Genomic DNA, 23,769 nt, shown 5'->3' on the forward strand with positions numbered 1-23,769 from the left:
CTACCTGGATGATATCTTTATCCGTGAAGAGCACAAGGCCCACCTCCGTACCTTGTTTGCCCGACTGGTGAAGTTTGGCCTCACAGTCAACATGGCCAAGTGCCAGTTCAGCAAGCAGATGCTGCAGTTCCTGGGGTACACCATCTCAGCAACAGGTGCTGCCCCTACCTGAGTTTTGTTCTAATGCTATAATTACAGTTATACCAAAAAAAGATAAAGGTCCTTTACAGGTAGCTTCTTATTGTCCTATATCTTTGTTAAATGTAGATTATAAAATAGTGGCTAAAGTTATGGCTAATAGGTTGGCTCAGTATTTACCAAAGATAATACATCGTGATCAAACAGGTTTTATAAAAAATAGGTATGCTTCGGATAATATTCTACGATTAATTACTTTGATAAATAGATCTAAATCTCAGAAGAATTATCCAATGGTGGTTTCATTGGATGCAGAAAAGGCATTCGATAGAGTAGAATAGAAGTTTTTATTTAAAGTACTTGAAAAGTTTTCGTTTGGTCTCTCATTTATTGGAATGATTAGGGCTTTGTATAATGGTCCGAAAGCTAGAGTTGTTATTAATGGTTTGCTTTCAGAATCCTTTAATTTAACAAGATCTACTAGACAAGGATGTCCATTATCACCTGCCTTGTTTGCTTTAGTTATTGAACCTTCAGCACAATTAATACGTCAGAATGATAGTATCAAAGGTATGAGAGTCTTGAATGAAGTTTATAAAATAAATTTATTTGCGGATGATGTTTTGCTGTATTTGGTGAATCCCGATGTTTCTCTGCCAGCACTTCAAGATTCCTTAGAGATTTATGGTCAATTATCTGGTTATAAGGTTAATTGGACTAAAAGTGAAATTTTATCAATTAGTAAAGATGATTATTCAATGTTTAGAAATATTACGAATTTGAAGTGGACGAAACAAATTAAATATTTGGGAATTAATGTTAATACTGACTACCAAAATTTATATTCACTTAATTATCTTCCTTTAATGAAGAAGATTAAGGCAGATTTAGTTAAATGGAAAGATTTACCTTTGGGTTTATTAGGAAGAATTAATACTATAAAAATGAATATTTTTCCTCGTATACAATATTTATTTCAATCAATTCCCTATTGTTTGCAAAAAAAGATTTTTTAAGGATCTATATAAAGTAATTAGGGATTTTTTGTGGAAAGGAAAATTTCCTAGGGTGGCGTTGAAAAAATTCATGTGGGATTTTCAATTTGGAGGGTTACGGCTACCTAATTTTCAATTTTATTATGAAGCAGCTCAATTTAGATTTCTTAGCGCATTAATGGCCACACAAGATACGCCTAGTTGGGCACAGATAGAATTGGCAGTTATTTCTGAAAAATTTTCGAATTAATTTTTATTTCGATGGAATAAAAATTTGTTACGAACTTATGATGTACCAATATTGAAACATTTAATGAACTTATGGACAAGTAAATTACACAAAATGGGATAAAAAAATAAGTGGTTGGGAAGATTACCATTAGATAATAATCAACTTGTTCCTTTCACGGTATCTAATACTATTTTGAAACAATGGGAGGAGAAAGGAATACATAATTTATCTGACTGGTTTCTGGTATTTTTTTACATGCTGTTTGGTTGTGTGATCGGTTACAACAATTTTGGAAAGGTATTCAATCTGTATTTAATAATTTATATAATCTTTATATTGTATTAGACCATGATATATTTTTATTAGGGAATAAAATAGATTGGGATAAAGATAAAATGAAATGGGAAAAAGATTTAAATTTAACAATTACTGAAGAAGATTGGTCTGAAATTTGCCGTAATAGTGTTCGAAAATTGATTCATGCTAGATTGGCGATGATTAATTATAGTTTTATACATCAATTATATTTAACATCCGAAAAATTTAAAAAATTTGGTTTCAGTAAGTCAGATCTTTGTTTTCGTTGTGATCAGGTTTCTGGTACTTTTTTTACATGCTGTTTGGTTGTGTGATCGGTTACAACAATTTTGGAAAGATATTCAATCTGTATTTAATAATTTATATAATCTTTATATTGTATTAGACCCTGATATATTTTTATTAGTTGATTGATTTAGAATTAGATAATTACCAGATCTCTTTTATTTACTTAGCGCTGGCAGTGGCCAAGAAATGTATAGCGATTACTTGGAAGAATAGAAATGTATTGACTTTAGATAGGTGGTATTCAGAGATGAAGTTTTGTTTGGTTATGGAAAGAATATCTTTTTCTATACAAGATAAGATGTCTTTTTATGAGTTAAAGTCGACCCCATTCATTGATTATATACAATTTAAATAAGTTTGAATTAATTATTTTCGTTTAAGTTCTTTTTGTTTTTGTTTTTTTATATATATTTTTATATAATAAAAATTTTTGGATTAATAATTAATACTTAATTAATACCTTTTTTTGTTTTGTTTTGTTTTTTTTTGTTTGTTTTTATATATATATTGATCTTTTTTTTAAGATATATATTTTTTATTTTTTTAAATTATTATTATACTAATAGTATTAATTCTTCACTCTTTATCGTGGGGGTGGGGAAGGGGGGGTTTAGGGGTTAAAAATAGTTTTTTTTTCTTAGTCTTAGTTTTTAGTCGTTAGGGAGAGATGCCGAGATTGGTATTGTATTAACTATGTTATATTATACTTGTATTACTTTATTTTGTATTTTTTTTGTACGTGTGTTACTTACTTTCTTTATATGTTAAAATTAATAAATAAAGTTTCAAAAAAAAAAAACAGGTGCTGCCCCGGCGCCAGAGAAGGTCACGGCTGTCCAGCGGTTCCACAAGCCAACCATCCCCAAGGGCCTGCAGGAGTTCATGGGGATGGTTAATTTTTATCATTGGTTCATCCCCGGCGCCGCCCGCACAATGAGACCTCTGTTCAAGTTGATTGCCACTAAGGAGAAAGTCCTGACCTGGTCGGAGGAGGCAGAGACCACTTTTGCTGCAACAAAGGAGGCCAACGCCAACGCAACTCTATTGGTGCACCCACTCCATGAGGCACACACGGCGCTCTCGGTGGACACCTCAGCCCTGGCTGTATGGGGTATAATCGAGGAGTGGCTTAATGGACAGTGGTGCCCACTGGCCTTCTTTAGCAAACAGCTACATCCGCCGAAGCTCAAGTACAGCGCTTTTGACCGGGAGCTCCTGGCACTGTACCTGGCAATCCAGCACATTCAATACTTTCTGGAGGGCAGGCCCTTCATGGTGTTCACAGACCACAAGTCCCTCACGCAGGAATTCGCAATGGCCAAAGATCCATGGTCGGCTCGTCAGCAACGCCACCTCTTCTACTTGTCAGAATTCACCAGCGGCATCCAGCACAAGGCCAATAAAGACAACATCGTGGTGGATGCGCTCTCTCATCCAGTGAACAACGCTCTCGCCCCCCAGCCTTGACTACACACAATTGGCACAGGCCCAGAAGCAGGACACAGAGACGCAGGCTCTCCAGACCACCATCTCTGGCCTTGAGCTCCAGGACATTCAGTTGACCAACAGCTTGGACACACTGCTCTGCGAAGTCTCCACCGACTCGCCGTGCCCGGTAGTCCCACTGCAGTGGAGGTCGAGGATTTTCAACTTAGTCCATGACCTAGCCCATCCCTTGGTGAAGACATCGGTGTGAATGGTGGCAGAGCGGTTTATGTGGCACAGGCTTAAAAAGGAGGTGGTTGAGATGGTGAGGAATTGAACCAGGTGCCAGGCCTCCAATCCAGCAATTTGACCCGGCGATGCGGAGATTATAGCACATCCACATTGACATCGTAGGCCCCCTGCCGGTGTCCAGAGAGGCACTCTACCTTCTCACAATAGTCAACCGAACCATGAGATGGCTGGAGGCCATTCCCATCAAAGAGGCTTCCACAGAGATGTGCGCCAGGAACCTAGTCAACCATTGGATCGCTAGGTTCGGAGTCCTGGCACACATCACCAGAGACAGAGGCACCCAGTTGACCTCTGCGCTCTGGGCTCAGCTGGCGAATCTCCTGGGGGTAAAACTCAACCACACCACATCCTACCACCCGCATCAAATGGCTTGGCAGAGAGATTTCATTGTCATCTGAAATCCGTCCTCATGGCTCGCCTCACTGGCTTAGGCTGGGCAGACGAACTGCCCTCGGTCCTGCTCGGCATCAGAACAGCATCCAAGGGGGGGAGTCACGCGATGGAGTAGTGGCCGGACGGTGAACTCCAGCCCTCTCCAGAAAAGTCGGGAAAAACAAGAGAAAACACAAAGGCACAGAAATAAAAGTTACAGAAAAGTGAGTATAAAGGTGGAAAGAAGATGGCGACAAAAAAAGAAAAGTCGAAAGCAACGGTAAGAAGAGAGGAAGAGAAGACAAAGGAGGGAAAAGGTGAAGGCCTTACCTGTCCGAAGAGGCCCGCTGCGGAGAGAGAAACCCGCTCCCTCAGGTCGGTAAATAATGGACTACAAAAATGGCTCGCAGAGCCGAACAAAAGTGCGCAACCGCGCATGCGCGAAGTTTCGCGCATGCGCGATGCGAATGAAAAAAAACACACCGACGGGAGGGGGGACCAGCTGGGGAGTCGATCTCCACAGCCGGCAACGACAGCTGCAGAACACCTGCAGCAAGAAGAGACCACAGAAGACAATAGAAACAAGATAGAAGAGGAGGAAAGGGCACCAAAGAAACAACAGATGGTCAACCCAGAGGAAGAAGAAGAGGAAGAGTATGGTGAAATAGAAGAAGAAAAGAGAGGCAAGGTAAAGGATATACTTGCTCTTATTAGAGGATACATGGAATCATTTAAAGAATGGCAAACACAGGAATTTAAGGATTTAAGAAAAAGAATAAACAACACAGAGGAGAAAATAATTAAAATGGAGATGACCTTAACAGAAATGGGAAAAAAAATGGACAAGATGGAAGAGCGGGCAGTAGCAGCAGAAATGGAGGTAGAAGACTTAAAAAAGAAATTGGAGAAATCTAATAAAAAAACTAAAGAGACACAAGAACTACTAGCTCAAAAAATAGATACAATGGAAAACCATAACAGAAGAAATAACATAAAGATAGTGGGCCTTAAGGAAGATGAAGAAGGCAAGAATATGAGGGAGTTTATAAAAGAGTGGATCCCTAAGACCCTAGGATGTCCAGAACTACAGCATGAAATGGAAATAGAAAGGGCACATAGAGTATTGGCCTCTAAACCACAACCACAACAAAAACCAAGATCTATTGTAGTAAAATTCCTAAGATATACTACAAGAGAAAAGGTACTGGAGAAGACAATGGAAAAAGTAAGAGAGGGCAACAAACCACTGGAGTATAAAGGGCAAAAAATCTTCATTTATCCAGATATAAGTTTTGAACTCCTAAAGAAGAGAAAAGAGTTCAATACAGCAAAGGCGATTTTATGGAAGAAAGGGTATAAATTTATACTAAAGCATCCAGCGGTATTGAAAATATTTATTCCAGGACAACAAAACAGACTATTCGCGGATCCAGAAGAAGCACGAAAATTTGCAGAACAATTACGAAAATAGACTGAGGGAGGAAGACGGGTAATGAGAGTTAAAATGATCACGACTGATATGTATGTGGGTAAAGACAAAAATAGACTGAGGGATGAAGACGGGTAATGAGAGTAAAAATGATCACGATTGATATGTATGCAGGTAAAGAGGTATAAGAGTGAATAGAGACAATGAGCATACATGAATGTATCTGTACTTAGAGGAAAATATGGATAGTATAGACAAGAATTAATAAGGGAAGGTAATGGAATAGAGAGAATAAGGAGGGAATTAAAAGAGGGACCTTTGTGACATATGAAAAGTGAAATCTTTTCTGGGGGAGGTGGGGTGGGGGGAAATAGCGGTCACTGCAAAATCAGTTGACGCTTGCGAGTGGATTCGCAAATCCAAATGGAGAGGGGAGATGTGGTTGTCCGACAAGGGATAAAGGACAACTCAGGAGGTGAAGGGGAGATTGGGGATAAATAAGATAGAAATAGGAGAATAAGGAAAATGTTAGATGTTGTAGGAATGTTGTCTTATAAAGAGTTGAAAATAAGAAAACAGAAATGGAAAAGGAGGAAAGGTAATGATGGAAAAACGGAAAGAGAAGATAAACAAAATATAAAAGGGCTACGCTGAACTATATGTCTTTAAATATTAATGGAATACATAACCAAATTAAAAGGAAGAAACTACCAAATTTAAATGAATAAATGTATTCCATTAGAAAAAATAACATATTGGTTAAGAAATAACATTGAAATATTCGAACAAGTATAGGAGCCTTACATTAAATACAATAGCGAAAACCTACCGGGGACAAACATTACCTAAGTTGATGGAAGGAGAAGGAAAGAAAAGAATGGACTCAGTAGAATTTCTGGTGTAATTTTGTTGAATGACAACATTGTCTGACTGGCTTAATGCAACCTAGATTGTATACCTAAAATGGATGAGAGGGGGGGGTGGGGGGGTGGTTTGGGAGGAAAGGGGGGGGGGAGAAAAAGTCACTGTATATGTGTGAAAAGAAATAGTGTATATCATGGCTAATGTGATTTATGGTGTGAAAAATAAAAAAAAAAAAAAAAAAAAAAAAAAAGAACAGCATCCAAGGAGGACCTATAGGTGTCTCCTGCGGAACTGGTCAATGGCGCACTGCTCTCACTGATTAGTAAGTTCTTTGGCCCGGAGCCCAACATCATGTCCGAGCACACGAACCTTTTGGCGGATCTCCGTAAGAATCTATCCTCGCTTGACCCCCAGCCTCCCTCGCATCATGACGCCCGGCCAACACATCGTCCCAAAGAACTGGACTCTGTGGAATTCGTATTTGTTTGACATGGCCCACATACGGCACCTTTGCAACGTCTGTACGAGGATCCATACAAGGTCCTCCAGCGGTGCGGCAGGACTTTCACTTTGGACATGGGGGTAAAAATGAACTTTTCACCGTGGACCGTTTGAAGGCGGCACATTTGGACCTATCATGGACGGTGCAGATGACCATGCCCAAATGCCAGGGCCACCCACCCAAGTGGCGGGACGCATAGTCGGTTCTGGTGGGGTTGTGTGGCAGCGCACTCTTTCATGGCAAACCAGCCCCTCGTGTAACATCACATGGTAGGTCAGCCATGGGAAGATGGCGCCGTCTGGGTTTCTCCCTGCCTTAAGTCTCCTGCCCAGTGCGAGCCTGGGGCAGCAATTATGATGTCACCACACACATGGTGACTGAGCTCATGCTGCCCTTAAAGGGGCATGCGCTGAATTTCAATTAAACAGTCGTTGACGACATTCAACGTAGTGGTTGTGTCTTTTTTGGCTGTGGCCAGCTCCACAATGTATTATTTTTGTTGATGCCATACCTTAAAGGTCCTTTAGGTGGAAAATGTATTTTACTTAGATTTTTATGACATTTGAATAATATACAGAAAAAAAGTTTTTAAAAATTATAACTTTTAATGATTCTGCCTGTGGACCCAGGATAAACAAACTCAATGCACAAGGATCCTTTGGAGTTCGAATAGCTCCCAAGTAAAATGTTAACAATGTCTGAGGTCCATTTTTGGATATTGAAGGAGGCTCTTGACTGGGGTATGTGTTGCAAAGTCTGCATCTGAAAATGGGTCTAAAGGACAAGGTGGCTGTCAGCAAAGCTACATTTTTAGTCCTTTTTCAATTTGTGCTCAGAGAATGATTATGGATCTAATTGAACCACTTGGATTATTGTGACTACTGATTGTACTGTGGGATTCAGGTGAAAAGTTACAGTTGTCTGTTCTCAGCTTTTATGCCTGCTGCTTTCTTTTGCTAAGTTTTCCATCTAATTATTTAATTGTCTTGAATGTTAATTTCTGTGAAATATCCTTGTGTGTTTAAAAATCTGTACAGATTACATCCACCTCAAGAAAAGACAAAGCTGCTAAATGTCGCTGAGCTTTCTAGGTCAATCATTTGAGAGGAAAAGTAATCTTGACCAACCCCCAGTGTTCGAGATTGAGCCAGAGACTCAGTGACAAGGACTACAAATCACCTTCAAATAGTTGATGATCCCTTTAATTTACTGTGGTGGTAATCCATCTGGCTAATAAATGTACATTCAACCATGTTTAAGTGAAAGTACTCGATAGAACGCTGAGCTCAAAATTTGCAGCATTAACATCAATTCATGTTGTATGTGAATTGGCATCACTTTCTCTCATCCCTCCAAAGGGCACTTTAACACATTCACCATTGGGCTGGATTGTTTTTGATCCAACCCCCTTGTCACCATGGTTTCCCATGGAATCCCCAATCACATTTACATTTTGTGCCCCCAACTCTCAACAACCTTGAAGATTTACCACTACACACATTTCTCACGGCCAAGTCATCAGCCATGAATTGGTCTCAGACAGTATGAACAGAAGCCCATGGTCTACCTTGATGACAGCTTTTCTTCTGTCTTTAGATTTCTATATTGATCAGTTATAGAAATAGTAGAAATACAGTACAACTCCAATTATCCAAAATGGTTGGGACCGGGCTTATTTTGGATAAACAATATTTTTGGATAACTGGTCATTTTTTTAAAAGCAGCCCAGTAGCAACAGCAAATCACTTGTAACAGTGTTTAAGTAACAACAAACAACAAGGGAAGGTTTCTAAAGCATAAAATAATATTTAATTATCACAAAAAAAACCTGAACAAAATAAGATAAATCCAACACCAAAAACTCAAAATTCTACTCAGAGGTTTTACCAAAATTCCTAAATTTTTTCAACCTATGACATCAGTTCAGCTCCGAAAATAATTTGGATAACTAAGGATTTCTAATTGTTTCAGATATCCTCATTTATCCAAAACTTTTCGGAGGCAAAATTACATTATTTTAAACAATAACAATTTTGAAAATATCTTTTTAAAAATGACAGTAGATGCAATATATTTACTCGATGATGAGCATTTATTTCCATAAACATAAGTCCAACGTACAAATGCAATGAAATGCAATTGAAACCACATTTATCATCTGTAGCTTTATTGTGAATACCAATAAACATTCCAAGCAAAGCAAAAAAAAATGCTTACATTGACATCTTTTTACGGAATGTCATTGAATCCCTTGAGTTGAATAGGGCCAGGTTGAATGAGCCAGCTCTGGCAGGTGTAAAGCTGAGTGTAGAGTATTGGATGAGAAAGATGAGGAACTTCCTCAGAACTCAGAGGTGAATACAATGTATTCCATATATCTACTCTGCATTATGCAGATTTACAAGTACAGAATGCAACCAGACAGACACAAAAGCTAGTTAGTGTACCTCTAAGGAACTGCTGGCTAGCTAGTAGTGTGACCCCACTCAATATGGTTTTTGGCGTGTACATGAGCACCAACTTTCTTTGAAGCTTTTGTAGAAACCAATGAGATACACAAAACTTATTCCAATTTTGCCTCACTCCCTTGTTTTTTTTTCCCTAGATCGTGTCAATTACCCATTTATTTATTTGATTTGTTAATGAATGTTTTTTATATTCAGTGGATTTTTAGTGAACATTTATCAGTGTTGGTTAATGGTGTTTTATGCTGATAAAAATACTGTCAAATGGTACTTTTTTACAAAACTGATTAAGTTTGTTTGCTTCTGCTAGTCTTTGTAGATTCTATTTTCATAAAACTCACTGGAGTGGAACATGGTAATACAGGTGGGGCCCTTACTGGACTGCTCAGGCTGGCCAGCCTCCAACCTGGTAACCCCTCCCCGTAGTTTCTCAATAAAGGCTGAAAACCCTAGTCTCCTCCCTCAATTCCAGCTTTAGATCCAGGCCAGAAGCATGTAGTTATATGCTTGATGTTTCAGAACATTAAAACCTTTGACCACATGTTTTGTGTCTGCATGAGGTTATTGTTCATGCTACACTCACTTGCAGTATTAATCCATCAAATAAAATCAGACTTTTCTGCAGTAAATATATGATAGCCTCTGTTTATAGAGTTCTTTATTGAAATAGAAGAAGGGCTCAGGCCCAAAGCATTGGTTACCTTTTATTTCCTATGGATCCAGTGTGACCTGCTGAGTTTCTCCAGCATATTTGTGCATTGCAAAGTGCTTTAGAAGACATGATTGCTCAAAACTCACCAGCCAATTGTGAATATTCAAACAGAAATGTAATAATCTAATTTGAGGGATTTTTATTGAGCAATGTCAATTAACAAATATATAAGAGTGAATTTCATTGTCTATTTTGGAAATTATGCCAGGGAATATTTTACAGTTCTGATTCACTTAGACTAGTATAAGAAGACCTTGGTTTATAATATCTTCTGAAGGTTATCATTGCCAATGTTGTAACACCATCAGTATTGTACAGAGCATTAGCTAATATTTTTGCTTAGATTAGGTGGGATATGAAAGCCCAGCCTTCAGCCTTAAAGATGAGAAACTAACCACTGCACCATAAAAGAAAATATAATCTAATTCCAAGATATCCCAAAGGAAAGACTATTGTGAATAATTGGAATCCCACGGACAAGAAGACTGTGGACAGGCAATTACAGAATACAGTAGTGCAAGAATGTGGTAATATGATAAAAGATCAGCAATAGCCATAAAGACTATAGTCTACCCTGACTTCCAATTTTGCCTCAGTTTTGGGGGACACTCTAGATAGAGCAGGAATCTTAGGTTGCGTGTGGGATATATTTTCAAGGTTCCTTTTGTCACATAGCAATACATAAAAAATGTAATATACACGATGTCTGCTGTAAGCCAGTAAAGAGTCGCCATGAGCATTACCCAATGCCCCTAACCATAAGAGAAAGAGAAACAAAAGAGAGTCTCTTCAGATTCACAGAGTGTCCATGTATTTGCCTCCCAGTGCTTCTTCAGCCTCTACAGCCAAACAGATTGCCATAGATGAATATGGGTGAGAGGACAGAAGAGAAAAAAAGCTGAGAGTGGTCAGGGAAGGGGTAGCTCTCTGAATAGAGAGTGAGGGGGCTAGGGAGCTGGAGTAAAAGGGAAGAGAGAGAGACAAGGGAGGGGCCTAATGGAAACTGTAGAAGTTGATGCTGATGTGCCCTTTTAGTTGCTGAAGTTGGAATCTGAAATAATCAGCATTTTAGCTTTTTGTTCTGCAAATTATTTTTATACATGAGTTTATGTGTGTGATAGTACACATTCTATCACCAATGTGTATATGTACAGATGGTAGTGTAGGATGACTGTGATTGGCTGAGAGTGTAGCCACACCTACTGGCAGGTCTTAAAGGATTGCTCCTAGCCAGACCAGGTCATTCTGGACTGGTCGACCTACTTGTGATATGGTCCAGTCTTTTAGTTAATAAAAGCCTTGGTTTGGATCAACAAGTCTTTGGTTCTTTCGACGCGCTCTACAATGTGCTGCTGTTTTTCTTTACTGAGTTGAAATAATGAGAAATGAGAGTTTATTGTCATATACATAAGCACAATGTTCTTACTTGCACTTCCTTTCTTCTGGGTCAACTGATTGTTGGACCGATGAACAGATTTTGGCAATGGGTTTGGAGCAGGTGGTTGTGAGTATCAAAGAAGCAAAAGAGAAAAATTGCTAAAGGAGACCAGAGTGTGAAAGGAAGCTAAAGAATTAATAAGAGATAGAAATCTAGGAAACTGGAATTTGTCAGAATGTTGGGAAAAAAAACTTGTTAATTAACTTGAATTAATTTACATGTGGTTCCCTAACAACACATTTTTTTCAATGCATATATTTAAATCTTATTTCTCTTTTTGTATTCCAGTTGGTATGCAAATACAAAGAAAAGAGTACCAAAGCTAGCACTAAGCTGAATTCCCCCACACCCCCCCTATGATTACAATGAATATTATGGAAAATGTTCAAACTCTGTAATTCTTTATCATTGAACCATTAAGATAAAGGTATTTTGGACACCTGGGATGAAATTAACTCTGGAAAGTTAATCTTGTATATTCATAACGATTTAATTTTATTTTTAGCAGAATCGATAGATTTTATTTCTTTTGTTGTCACAGCAAACATCTACATCCAAAATGGTAGTTTAGTGCAGTGATGTCATCCTCAAGAATCACAATTTTAACATTATTTTTTGCAAATATGCCAGATGAGTGTCCCCATTTAATAACCAGAAAATATCAGTTAGTCTATTATTATTACTTAAGATCACTGCAGAACCATATGCTTACCAGTAACTGGTGCCAAATGTTGTCAGTTGGTAATTCTACTTTTTAAAAAATCTCTGCTTTTGAGCATGGGGCCAATTCAGGGGATACAAACTTAAAAGTACGGCTTTAAGGTTTTATTGCAAAGTAGTTCTATGTTTTTAAAATACTGATCGGGAATAATTTATGTATATTATTAAGAGTTTAATTACTTAACCATATTTCAACAATCACAGATTGTAAATGAAAAATCAGTGTCGTGGTGGTGAGCCTTAAGCCATATGGGAGGGTGTGAGATATTGAGCCAGATTCTTGTGCCTGTTTCACACTGCCGAGGAGGACTCATGCTAAGCTGTAATTGCATTTGGAGCTGGCATACTTGCAAATAGCTGACATTTCATTCTCAAATGGATCAGTTGCAATACAGCCTTTATGCAAGAATAAGAAACTTGCCACGAGAAAGGTGATTTCCATCACCTTTCATTACCAAGCAGTATTTATGTTGTAAATTATGTTCCTTGTAAAGATAACCATAATGCTGTTTAACAGATATAGGGTAAATGCATTTTGAATAGATAAACATTATACAATGTATTCCAAATAATTTATTAAATGTATTAATTTATATTTCAAATGTAATATGTCCTCAAAAATCTTAAATTTTGGGTTGTGGGAATTGCTGGCTTGGTATCAAATTTTTGTTTGATAATGCTCCCATGAAATGGCTTTTTATTACATTTAGGTGTTGTTTCAATGCATGGCATTGTTCCTCAAGATGACATTTTTGAAGATTTGAAGTTTAACTCTATTATGTATAATAGTTTTCTATACAGCATATATTCTGCTTGGACAAAACATGAAAAGTGTTACACAACATTTTTTTATGGAAGTTGGAAAATTTACCAGTGAGAACGAAAGAGTAATTTTCAGTTTTATCATCTGAGACTTTGTCTTGCCTCCAGCCAATCTTTCCAAATCTGAAAAGGTTATGCTGGCAGTAGCAAATCCTGTGGCGTGCATTGTGGATTTGCGATATGTCTAGAAATTAGTCATGGCTTACTCCTCCTGACACAGTTTCATAGATATCCCATAGGTTCTTGGAAGTTCCATCTGCTGAATCGCACTTTCCCTCTCGTCAGGACCTCCCATGAGTGCAATTTGTGCTTGAAACCAGATGATGATTCCTCCCTATGGAACATTGCTCGTGGGCTAGTTTCTGCCATTGTATTTTAGCTCTAGATGGAAATGTTTCCATAGAGGGTAGAAAGTTTTTCCTCAGTGAAACAGGATAGTGTACTAGTTGATACACATATTGAAGACAGTAGCTGTCTTTAGATAGATTGTTGCAACTCTGCAAATAATATCTATATTAATGTCAATGAGCTAAATGTGATGAGTGTCCCAAGTCAGACCTAATCACGGAAAAACAATGCTCAAGCTACAGCGTGTCAGATGAACAGATGGGATATGTGGGCATTGCCTCCTATATTTTACCTCATGCAGTCTACAGACTTCCCACTTGTAAAGTGTCAGTTTGTCGTTCTAAATCAGCCATTCTTATCTTTTTTTTCAGTTATGGCCCTGATCATAGTTGTTGGGCCCACTTCCCTATGAAGCAGTAAAGTTATTGTATGAGGTGAAAAGAAAACAAGGGTTTTACTGAAATCTGTTGTGAATTCCGGGGGAGGAGAATAGTTGTTCTATATCATTCTTCCAGACCTCTACTCTCTCCAACTAGGTTGCCTATTTTGTGTTCTATCTGTGTATTGGTGTATTCAATAGACAAGTTTCTATGGACCCAGCATTGATTCTTGAGGCACACTACAAGTCACAGACCTCCAGTCAGAGAGGCAATCATACACTACCACTTTTTGGCTTCTCCAGGACAGTGACTGTGTAATCCCATTTACTAATTCACCATGAACACTGAGTGATTGAATCCTCTTGACTGAACTCCCATGCAGGTCCTTGTCATAGGCCTTACTAAAGTCCACGTAGGCAATATCTTTACAGACAGCATTGGATTTGAACCCCAATCCTGATTGCTGGCACTGTAACTGCTACTCTAACCGTGCTACATACCCACTACTGACATTAGGCTCACCAGCTGATAATTTCCCAGCTTATATTTAGAGCTATTTTTAAATAACAGAACAACGTGAGCTACCCTCACCCTTGGCTAAGGACATGTTAAATATATCTGCCAGGGTCCCTGAAATTTCTACACTAGCCTCCACATAGTCACTTATGTTTGGATGATGTTTGAAGTGGTTGATAAATTTGACCTCTAGAAGTGATGAGCAGGTATACACCATAGGGAGGCATGATACACCATAGGGAGGTATCTATTATTCATTCCCACCAAATAGGCAATAACTTACAGAACCATTTGCCCTGATTTTACAGAATTCATAAAATTTTAATTCCAGTTCAATTTATTTCTTTAAAATTAGCTTTGTTATTTTTTAAAAATTCAAGCCCAACACTACAGACTATGTATATTTTGTTTTGTCTTGGATTCCACCTTATCAATATAACCATGTTAAGAAGTGTTTACATTAAATTTATATCTGACCTTTAAAGATGGTAAAATAGGTATCAACAATATTCTGCCTTACAATACTGAAATACAGGATTCATTAAAAAGATTATACTTCCAGATCATTGCTCTGATGTGATTTGGGAATTTAAGTGGGCAATGTTCAAAAATTTTCAGACATTAAAAACTAAATTACAGTGGAAATTCCTGGTGTATGTTGCTTGGAGTATATTTTCATGGGAAGTATTTTTTTTTATATTTCCCCTCTTGATATTGGCAAAATATTACTTTTCACTAGATAACATTTCATTTTCTTGGTCCCAGAAGTATGAAGAAGGGGCTGCACTATGGAGTAGCGGTTAGCGCAAGCCTGTATAGCTTCAGCAATTAGGACCAGGGTTCGAATCGCGCAGTCTGTAAAGAATGTGTACATTCTCCCTATGTCTGGGTCTGCTCAGATTAATCTAAGGAAACTTTTGTACTTTGAGCGAGAATTCATTTAGACAGAGGAATTAAAATTTCAGATACTATTTGGAGTGCCATTAAGAAAATATTCACTATCTTTCTTTCACTGGTACATTGTACTATCTGTCTACTGTTATTTTCTTATTTCTCAGCTGTTAAACTTTAATTATCCACTTTTTCCCATTTTTAATGGTAATTATTTCTGGAGTTATTGTTGTTTTATGTAATTCTGACTTTTGTTTATCTTTACATCAGAAATTGTATGGCTGAGGAGGCATGCCACAATGTCATTTCAAGATAAAGAAGGCTTAATGGACCAAATGTAGAGATAAAAATGTGCTAATTTTGGAGAAAAAAAAGACCTAGTGTTCTTTATTGGTTTGGCGTCGACCTGAGGGGAAAGAAGGACAAGGGAATTATTAAGGAATGTGATGTTAACTACTGTAGACATACCAAAGGATAAGTACAACTTCACAATTTACATTAAAGGAAACCCCTAAAATTCAGAATGAGTTGAATATTTTGTTGCAAGGCCAGGATTGAGCTATGCTGAAAAAAACACACCCAGTTTAAAAATAGCTAAGGGAACTAGGTAGTGCCGTAAATCATACACAGTTCACTTAAACTGAGCACAGTTCCATGTTTGTGGCCTAGCTATTGTGATTACGACTAATTTGTTGATTTATGTGTGTCCCCTTCTGTCATTTGTCATTATTTGGTTTGTATTCAAAGAATGCTAAGGAGAATGTTGATAGAACGTCATAAAAAATTGAAAGGACTGTCTTCAGGCTTTCCTCATACTTAATGTTACAATCAAATCAGAAGCAACTGGAAAGAGTTGCAAAGTAAAGTGTGAAAAGGAAGGAAGAGTTTCAAATAAATGAAGGCATCATAAAGAGAAAATATTGATGGAACATCGCAAAAAATGGAAAGGACTGTCTTCAGGCTTTCCTCAGTTTGTCATAAATTTGAGATTAACATGAGAAAATTGAACAAGAGGTCCAAAATTATGGAGGCAAGTTTTAAAAATCTTTTTTATTATCTTCAAATAATGTAATAAATTATGAAATTATTAGAGGTGAAAATTCCTTCCTTTTCATTTTTTATGACCAACTTGAGTCACAGCATTCTTGTGATATGTGAAGTGAATGTTTAAAGGATTCAATGGAATGTCCCTCAAATGGGTTGCTTAATCCTTGATGGTTTGGGCTTCTTAATTATTATTGGGAACTTCATTCATTTTGACCAGCAGAGTATTTTCCTCCAATCCTCACTTGGTGAGGATGGTGGAGAGTGGGTCACATTGCAGGATACTAATTTTCCCAATAAGCTCCTTGGTCTTGGTGATTTTCGGAGCAAGATTGTTATTCTAGCACCAGGTTAAGTAGAAGAGAGAGGTTATAACAGGTATAGGCAATAATGAGCAAATGGAGCCCACCTCACTGTCAAAAGACAAAGGAGGAAAAACCCAACACCCAACCCCAACCAACCAATTTTCCCTTGCAACCGCTGCAACCGTGTCTGCCTGTCCCGCATCGGACTTGTCAGCCACAAACGAGCCTGCAGCTGATGTGGACTTTACCCCTCCATAAATCTTCTTCCGCGAAGCCAAGCCAAAGATTCCCCGACTTACTACCTATGTGACTTTCGGTCATCCATACATACGAGCGATTTTTAAAAAAATATGAAAATTGCCCATTTCCGGGTGAAAGTCGGGCCTACCTATGGAAAATAATGCTTCTTGTGAGAGGTTGGCAGCAGTGGCCAACCTTATGAGAGCTAGCTGGTGGCCAACTTCTTACGAGAGCTGACCGCGATGTTGTATTTGTCGAAATATAACACTGATATAGTGCTTTTCTGACAAATATCCATTTTAAGATACAACTAGTTAGCCAGAATGGAGCACGGATGCAAGTTGAGGAGTACCTGTACTTGAGAAGTATTAAAAAATGCAAAAAAAAACTTAAAAGAAAGAAATGAGGATGGCTAAAAGAAGACAATGAGGTTGCTTTGGTAGAGACAGGGAAAATCCTAAAGGCTTCTACAAGTACAAATTTGGTCCTCTTGAAGATCAGAGTGGTCAGCTATATATGGAGCCAAAGTGATGGAGAGAATCTTTATTTAATCGGGAAACTGGTAGCTCATCTTGTACTGTTGTTTAAAAATAGCTCTAAATATAATCTGGGAAATTATCAGTAATTTCAGTATGACCTGGATCTTGCAGTCTGCCAATGTTGAATGACACTTCGACAGTCTTCGATTGTGTACAACCAATTAACCACAATCTGATAGAGAATCATGATTAATAGGCTTTAATCACCTTAAAGTGTCAGCACAGCTTGCATATTGCTGGCCCAAGGCAGGTACAAAGGGAGGGGTTTGGGCGTAACAGCCTTTAGGGTGATATCTGGGAGGAAGGAGTCATAGGTTCAGGGGCAGGCCAACCCATAGAGTACAAACGTATATATACACAGTGGAAGCACCACAGATTGTTTACGATGCAAAGGGCCTATGTGCAGGTTGAGGACCAACTGAACCAACACTCAGCATCTTGCATGGCCCAGGTTATGGTGACATCTTAAAGGTCACGCTGGCGTACAATGACATAGTCAAGTAGGTGTCAGTGTTTGGACTTAGGATGCACCCATGTTGTTTTGTTCTTGTTTGCAAGTCTGAACACCGTGTTAGTGATGCACAGGTTGTGCTCGGCACACTTACTCAGAAGCAGCAGGTCATTACTGATTGATTTACACACTCCATGTCTCCTCAGGACTCCATCCTAGTTGTCACTATCTATCCCCACCCTAATGTTGAATTTGCCCAAGATGACTGGTTTGTCACTGGCAGGGATTATCCGAATAGTCTGGTCCAAGTCCTCACAGAAACTTTTCTTGTCTTCGTCTGAACTCATGAGAGTTGGTGTGTAGACACTGACAATGGTGATAAGCTGGGACTTAATGAGAGGAAAGCAGAACTTCATGATATGTTCATTGATTCCAGTGGGTAGGGTAGGGATGTTCTTCAGTGGAGCAGTTTTGATTGCAAAACCTACTCTATGGATCCTGTTGTCGGTCTGTGGTTTTCCTTTCCAGAAGAATGTATATCCACTCTCTGCTTCCTGTAATGAATCTCTCTGCAAGCCTGGTCTCACTGAATGCAGTGATTTCAACACGATAACAGCAAAGTTCAGTCACTATGAGCGTTGTTTGTCTTTCAGGCCTTGCCACCTTGTCTCTATTAGCAAGGTGTGGTCAGTTCAGGCTCCAAAGATGAGTTTTCTTCATTTTATTTTTCTTGTATGTTGACCACCAAAGAGATGATTTTCTAGCTGCGATTAGCTGGCCAGATGCAATGTTTGGGCACCTTTTCTAACACCCTCCCTCATATGAGGGTGGACAGTGCTGCCGGACAGCTCTGCTGCCCCGGGTACAGGGACGAACGGCCATTGGTCCAAAGGCTACCCTCACGCAGGTTTGTGACTACAACTGCCAGTGGTCATCTCCACCTGTTGCTTTGCCACTCCCCTATCACGGCAGGACTTGATGAGTTGGGTTAACTGAGATGAATCACACCATGAAAACCTATGCATGATGGAGTTTTAAGTGGAACAGCCATTGCACAGAAGAGAGCTTGATCCAATGGCACAGACAACCTTTATGGCTGGAGACCTCTCTTGCTGCATTCGATGACTATGACATCTAAGTATCTTGTCATGCTCTTAGCACTCCACGACGCCTGCTGGGCCTGCCTTCTTGACTGTTGGACCATGAATTGGTCTCTTCCACTCAATCTGCCAGGGCCAGACTTCATGGGATGGACAGATCCTTACCTCACCAAGGGTCGAAGACCCATCAGGTACTCTCATCTGGTTTGGCCCATCTGCTGAGACAGTTTACTAGGGCGTGGCCGCTGCATGTGCTACAGCTACGTGGAATTACAGGTGAAATCTGAGCATCAGGTGGGTTCCAAAGGTGGACGAGCGCCCTAGAAAGGGCAGAGGCACTACCCATCCTTAGGCATTCCATACACTCCACGAGCTGGAATAATAGGTTGAAAAAAGAGCAGATGGAATTGAATGCAGACAAATGTGTGTATTTCACACTGGGAGGTCAAACCAAGGTAGGACTTGCACAGTAAATGATAGGGCACTGAGGAGTGTGGGAGAATAGAACGATCTGGGAATACAGAGGCATAATTAGTATCACAGGTAGATAGGGCTGTAAAGAGAGCTTTTGGCATATTAGCCTTCATAAATTAATGAGTAGAGGAGTTGGGATGTTATGGTGAAGTTGTACAAGACATTAGGGAGGCCAAATTTGGAGTATTGTGTGCCGTTTTGGTCATCTGACTACAAGAAATAGCAATTAGATGTTGCCAGGACTTAAACTGAGTTACAGGGAAAGGTTAAACAGGTTAGGACTTTATTCGCCAGAGCAGAGAAGAATGAAGGGGAAATTTGATAAAGGTATACAAATTTATGATGGGTAAATGCAAGCAGGCTTTTTCAACTAAAGTTAAGAGAGATAAAAACTAGAGGACATGGGTAAAGGGTGAAAAGGGATAAGTTTAAGGGGAATATTGTGGGAAACATCTTCACACAGAGAGTGGTGGGGCTGTGGAACAAGCTGCCAGCTGAATTAGTAAATGCAGGCTCAATTTTGACATCTAAGAAAAATTGGATCTGTATTGGATGGAAGGAATGTCCAGGTGCAGGTCAATAGGATTAGGTAGAATAATGGTTTGGTACAGTCAAGGGCTGAAAGGTCTGATTCTGTGCTGTGGTATTCTATGGATCTAACCAGATTCTCGATCTCCAATCTCTATTCTGACATTATTTCTAGTTATTCAGCCAACAACGGTGATCATTTAGCAAATTTGTTGATTGAGTTTGAGCCAAATTTAGTTAATCAGTGATGGGTGTACAGGGAATAGAGTAGGGGACAATAGCCTTGGGCTGCTCTGTGATGATGGTCAGCGTGGAGGAGGTGATGTTGCCAATTCACACTGATTGGGGTCTGCCAGTGAGGAAGTCAAGGGAGTTGCAGAGGGACGCACAGAGTCCCAGATCCTTTATTTTTTGGGTTTTGTTTTTCTGGTATGAGGGTGCCTTCATTAATTTGGACTTTGCTATAAAGAATTGGTTGTTTATGAAGCAGCCAGAGATGGTTGGGTCTTGAACTGAATATATCAGTAATAATCACAGCCATATTCTTGCAGCTCGTGGAGGGGCGTTATTGAATCCAGTCGTTTGCTCAAGATCCTTGCTACTACACTTGTTCAAATACTGTTTTGATGCCAAAGACAGTTACTCTGACCTCAAATCTGAAAGCCATCATGGGTGCTGAGGCTATAATGAACACTGGAGAGTCTATCAAGCTGCAAATGAAAAGCAAGCAGGTTATTGGTAAATCCCACCAAATTACATTGTTCATGAAACCTATTACAGTATCCCTTTACTGATGATCAAGGGTGGACTGATTGGGTGGTCCTTCAAGTGTTTTGAGGACAGGGTATACTACAACAATATTCCATGTAGTCAGATGGTAGTAAATGTTTTCACTATACTGGAACAGTTTAGTTAGGTCTATGGTTAGATATGGAGTACAGATCTTCAGTACCATAATTATAAACTTTATAGTAATGGGGCCATAAGTGTTTCTGCAACCTTATCAAATGTGCAATGCTAGTTCTAGTAATGGTGCCTCCATTTCCATTGTAAAGGATTTCTCTCATCGAGTATAATAAGCGGAGAGCTGGGACGTCTTCTCAAGGTACGTCGATGCCTTTGACTCTGCTCAGTGAAGTATGTCAATAAGGTAACTCAAGTGTGCTCATTCTCTCACCACTTTTTTCTAAAACCTGTGGAGAATACATTGGAGAATGTATTGAAAGCTGTATCACAAAATTATCAAACACCCACTCATTTGCTACTTACAAACACAGCTTTATTTGTGCAGCATTATGCAAAATGGCAGACACTTTGCCTGTTTTTTTTAAATCAGATGGAGCAAGTTAGGTGCATGACAATATTTAGACACTTTGGTCTTGAAGCATTATTTTTTCTAACAGTTTAATCAAATGTATGGGTTTCTGTGCAACAGGAATCCTATTCTAAAACACAGCCTTTAGCCTGCTGAGTGAGAATCAATTGAGCTAAGATGTATTTTGATTGAATGGAGGTAATATGAGGTAACATCTAAAAATAGTTTCTCCTCCAACTGAGATTGTAATTGAGGGACAAAAGCTGCAGGTACTGACATCTTGAGCAAAGTCCTGATAAAGGATTCATATCCAAAACATTGACTGACTGACCATTTCTACCCTTGGATTCTGTGTGACCTGCTGAGACTCTCCAGCAATTCTGAGACTGTTATTGTTTTGCAGAAAAAATGAATCTGAAGGCACTGAAAATAAATGTATTTATATTTAAACCCAGGGCAAGTTTTTAAAACCTAGTGATGGAAGCAGATAAGATAGTTGTATTGAAAAGGGTTTCAGATAGACATACAAATATGCAGAGAATGGATGGACAGGCTGTTCTACGTTCCTTCAAAGCAGCAATCCTCTTGGAAAAATGTCACTAATTAAGTTGATGCATTTGAGCACCAAATGCATCAAATTAATTAGTGTTTGTAAATGTGACAAGGATACAGAACAATATTAACTCAAACAATTTACGAACAAGAACATCATAACCTATTATCTTTAACTTTTGACTCCAATGGCCACATTTGTAACTATTCTTTAACTTTAATGCTTAACTGTGAAATATTAGTATAAAATTAATTGATGTTGCCGTTTCTTCTGCAATTGCTTTTTGATCATCAGTCTAACTTGTTTCCACTTTGAGTAGAAAGTTACAGTGCTCACTTCATGCACCTTGAGTAATAAGTTAGTTATTTGCTGAAGAATCTCCAGGGAAAAGATTATGCAATCAGTCATTCAAAACTGGACCAGTAAGTCATTCAAAAGTTGATCTATACATAGAAACAGCAAAATATATTAAAAAAATCAAATGGCAAATGCTTCAGTAGGTATGCACAACAGATAATGAATATTATTCCCTCTTGTAGCCTACTACATCATACATGCATCTGTAATAATATTGTACTACCGTTTAGCATAGTGATTAGCGCGATGCTATTGCAGTCCCAGCAACCCAGGTTAGAATCCAGCACCATCTGTGAGAAGTTTCTACATTCTTCCTGTGTCTATGTGGGTTTCCTTTGGGTGCTCCAATTTCCTCCCACCCTTCAAAAAAAAATGTACGGGGATTGTTGGTCAAATGGGTGGGGGGGGGGGGCACCAGCTTGTGGACTGGAAGGGCCTGTTAACATGCTGTATGTCTAAATGCAAAACTTATACCAGTAACACTTTGAAAACTGTACAGTGCATCTGGTCCTTGAAGTATTGAGTGCAACAATTCTCTTGCCTGTTTGACAAAGGATTCCCTTTTGAGCCTCATCTTTCATCACATTTTAATCATACGTCTCCGTGGACAAGGGAACCCATAGAAAATAACAGCTGCTGTCAATTTTATAGTGTCGTGCTAATGATTACTGACAACTTTGCCATCATTACAATTTCACCTTTTATTGTTTCCCCAGCCCTGTATCCAATTGTTTGGACAAGTATCCGTTCTACAGTTGCTTTGTCTTGTTCCTGACACGTTCTTGTAACTTTCATGGAGTCACACAGCATGGAACAGGCCCTTCAGTCCAACTTGTCCGTGGCAATGAAATTGGTGCTTGTCCCATCTCCCTACGTTTGGTCATGTCCTTCTAAGCCCTTCTTATCCATATATCAGTTCAAAAGCCTTTTGATATAATTTTACTCCCTTTTTTCAGAATCTGGCATCAGGAATGAAAATAATAAGGACTGCCCTACAAAACCAACTGAGAATGCCTAAGGCCTCAATATTTGCTTGGGAAAAGATACTAATATTTGTTTTCGTATCCTTCTGGTGAACTTGGAAAGCTTTGCAGAGGCAACATTGATAATGTTCTTCCAACGTCTTGAAGTGCCTACTGTAGGTAGAGCAGATCCCAGAGGCATAAATAAGGTCAGGGATCATCGCTGCTTGGTATATATGAGATCTTGTTCTTCAAATACTCTTTTTGTCAATCAACCAAAGGCTGTGCTGGTGCTTTGAGGGCAGTGGTGAATGTCACCATAAAGGTTTTGGAGAAAAGTTAGTTCCCAAGATTTGAAATTGTGAACCTTTTCCCATACATCTTGCTGTGAACCTTTATTGTAAAGAGAGCAGTATGCTGCAGCAAAAGTAGTTTGATAGAGTATCTTTGTCTTGTGCATACTCACTCATAAGCATCACCTACATATTGCAGCACAACGGCTGAGGCTTGGGTAACCTTAGGTCTAAAGTGTAGTCACAATAGATTGACTATTTAGGGAAAATTCTCACACGTTCTGCACATACTCAAAGAATAGAAGGATGAGGAAAGTGAAGTTGGAACAATTAGGGATGGAGTGGGGGGGGGTAACATTCCTGGGGGCAGAGGAGATCCCAAATTAATATTTTGCTCAGTGTTCACTTGGGACAGGGACTTTGGCAAATGTAAGGTCAGTG

General features: G+C 39.0%; 1 protein-coding gene across 1 annotated transcript in view; it reads right to left on the reverse strand.

Moving 5' to 3' along the window:
• Window positions 1-21,168: 21,168 nt before the first annotated feature.
• The window catches only part of LOC138752677 (transient receptor potential cation channel subfamily A member 1-like), a 110,145-nt gene continuing 107,544 nt past the window's right edge, over window positions 21,169-23,769 (reverse strand). Inside the window, exon 21 of the mRNA XM_069915404.1 lies at window positions 21,169-22,159. The gene's annotated coding sequence lies outside the window, so the exon portion shown is untranslated. The remainder of the gene's footprint in view (window positions 22,160-23,769) is intronic.

Source organism: Narcine bancroftii, chromosome 2 (genome assembly GCF_036971445.1).
Source record: "Narcine bancroftii isolate sNarBan1 chromosome 2, sNarBan1.hap1, whole genome shotgun sequence".
In the NCBI taxonomy this organism is placed as follows: Eukaryota; Metazoa; Chordata; class Chondrichthyes; order Torpediniformes; family Narcinidae; genus Narcine; species Narcine bancroftii.